The sequence below is a fragment of the Adiantum capillus-veneris genome, chromosome 22 (assembly GCF_014529385.1).
Source record: "Adiantum capillus-veneris isolate H3 chromosome 22, ASM1452938v2, whole genome shotgun sequence".
Lineage (NCBI taxonomy): Eukaryota > Viridiplantae > Streptophyta > Polypodiopsida > Polypodiales > Pteridaceae > Adiantum > Adiantum capillus-veneris.
The window spans coordinates 131,648,718-131,651,999 of record NC_140952.1 but is presented as its reverse complement, the minus strand read 5'-3'; positions in this window follow the sequence as shown (position 1 = coordinate 131,651,999).

Here is a 3,282-nt window from a genome sequence, read left to right as displayed (position 1 = left end):
CAGATAGTTATGCTCTAGGCATCCGTCACGGCGACCTGCTAGCGGCCACTAACAAGTCCTCAAATCTCTCTTTATTCAAAAACACATAGTATGCAAAGACAAAGGCTAAGTGAGGGGCAAGGCCATCCTCACCTTATTTATATAGTGTTCCATCATTGGAGGGAGTGTTGAGGAAAGCCCGCACATTAGATTCCTTCATAATCTTTGCTCGACACCCAAAGCTCCTGGCTAGAGAAGGCAGCTGCCATGGTAGCTCTCATAGGGGAGAGAGAAGAGGGGACCATCATACCACGTGCAAGTATAAAGAGAGTGGGTGGTAGCAGATTTATGGGGGAGAAAGGGTAAAAACAAGCATGATCCACTAAGTCTGCATGTAACCTTGCCTTCAAGACAACTAATATAGTGTCCCTAGACACAAAAAAGAGCTAGTTACCCCGCATAAGGGGTGGTGTCCCACAGCCCAGGTACCCTATAAAGGGTAACAGCTTATGTTAGCATGTAACAGTCATGAGATACAAAAAGAGGTTTTTTTTTCAACCTAAGAGAATAGGTATTCCTAAGTATACAGAGCTTAAGTTGTATTGGTACTTAGGTGTGTGTGTGTGTGTGTAGCTGTTTTATTTTAATAAATACACACCAAGGAACACGACATTAAGAAGACGACTGGCTAAAGATGTCTAGGCAAAGGTTAGTATAGAAACAACTCAGTCTTTGATTCATAAATGTACAACATAATAAGAATGGAGTATCATTCCAAATGAGTTTATACAAAGGTATCAGAACTATCCGAGTTGAATCATCAAGTGTTTTCAAAGGCGCGGACTGCAGCAAGCTAAACCTTTTTAAGCCAACATAGAATTCTCACCTGCATCCATATAGTCAAGACAATAGATATGTTAGACTTGGCTACGTATGGCAGGCTTCAAAGAATCTATTAGTTGTTATCCATGTCAAACTTAAAAATTATTAGACTAGCTACTGTCCTTTATTTAAAATCTCAAGGATTTTTTAGCATCATATTCCTGCTAGAGTTGCTCCATATGTTTTAACTTCTTTTTAATGACTCTTTATTGTAAAAAAATGTCGAACAATCCAAATCATTCTAAATACTGCTTTAGCTAAAAAAATGTATGGAAAAAACCTGCATGCAATGCTAAGTTTTGTAACTTCGTCTTAAGCTCTAAGGTCGAGCCCTTCAAATAAAACAAACAAACTGCCCATAGTATAGCAGAATGGCTAGAGATCTTACTGTACCCATATGTTTTTAGTGCAACAGCAGTTAGTATTGAATTTTTTAAGCAAGTTCTCAAATTACATTAATTAAGGTATGTTTAGCCCTATACAAGATAATAAAAAAGGACCATTTTCCCACCAGATGTCAGGAAGTTTGTAAAGAATCCAAAGTTTCAACCATCAGAGCATAAAATATTTCCGTCTTAGTAGCCAGAGAAAAGCTTGAAGATTTATTAGATCAGAGCCTAGAAGTGAAACCTCCTGCTCCTGCTGAGCTAGCAAGACAGTGTGATAAAAAAGCTAGGAATATCACAAGACCAGATATAGGCCAGATATCAAGATCCAGAAGTATCTGAGTACTCCATTTTTTTGCCATATGTATGCATACTCATCATCATTACACTAAATACCATAAAGGATCTCTTTTTGAATTGATAATAATAACTGAACTATCAGACCAGAGAAGTATCAGCCAAGGTGAGAGAAGTATTAGATAGATCCAGAACCAGAACCAGATCCAACCATAAAGCAGGCCACTTCAAACCATTCCTAGATATAGCCATTGCATGAGAGTAGGATCAAGTCCAGAGAAATGACTAGCCATTCTAGAGACCACGATTTTTTTATAAAAACCAAAAATGTGTGGTAGCCAAAAATCCCAGGTAGACACAACTAGCAGATGACAACTTCTATTGAAGCACATATATCAAATCACAGTTAACAAATCAAGGCCACCAGGTTTCCATAGGTAGCATATTATGTAAAAACTAATTTTCCAGAAGTTTTCATGATAGGAAACTACTTTAGAGATTGTATAGAATAAAGTCTTAAGTAAAGTGAGCAGGACTGCAAACCAGCAAAATTAGCTATTAGTATTTTCTAGTCAAAAAGACCAGTAGAAATTCAGAAAAAATGCTTCTTGCTTTGTGTCCAAGCTTAGATTAGTTAACAACTTTCCTTAATAGGGCTAGAGATTACCAGCTACAAAAAGACCAGTAATAGGAACCAATCTCAACAGTCTAATTATAGGAATATAACAAATTCAAAGAGTAGGAATGTAGGAATTTTAGACCAATTCTTGGCATGTGTCAGTATCAGCATGGGCTAGGTATATTTATTCATCAGGCAAAAAAACTAAGATTTAAATCAAAGTCAGTGGGAAACATTAATTTTTTCCTTTGAATTCAACAATTAATATGCACAAAAAATATCTCTTTTAATAATCTACGACAAGAAAAACCTGTCATAATCACCCAACAGAGCAATAGATTATCAAAAAACAGATATTTTGAGAATAATATAGAACCTATGAGCAGAAGTATTCCCAAAATAATCTCCAAAGTTCCAAGAAAAATCCAAGTACAATATCAATGTCATCTTGCTCTCACTTTCCCCTTTTCTTAAAAACTCAATACAACCAAGTCGATAGTAGCAAGTTGTTTATAATGTTGCAAGGAACAATGTAAAAAACTCAATGCCCAAAACCTAAAACATAACAACTTATCCTATATGGTAAAAGGCAAACGACAGAAAAAAACCCATCTAAGTGAAGGGAGAAGAGACCCTCACCTTAATATAGGGGTACATGATGGGTATGTGTCAGCATGTCAGTAGTCGATACCCAAAAGAATATGCTAGGAAAGGCCACACCATGCAAGTTCCTAGCATAGGACCTTCTCTATAGAAGGGTAGGTAGATTTATTGCTTAGATTTATACCAAGCAGTGGAAGGCCCAAAGTCCGTGCCAAGCCACCCGTCAACAAGCTGGGTCCTCATATCGAGCTGTGTTTCATCGTGAAGCACCATGAGTGAAAGGGGAAGAGTCCCGTCATGACAGAGTTCATTACTTAGAGTTTTACTGCTTTATGCCAAAAGGGAAGAAAACCTAGCCTTTAAATTCCTTTAAGGGTTAAAATTTTAAGGGGTTGCTCTCAGTGAGCCTATGTTCAAAGATTGGTTCACACTAAACCATGATTGGCTCAAAAGATTGGTTCACACTAAGAGGTGTATAGTAAAGCATAAGGTAAACTCCCATAAGGCAACAACTCA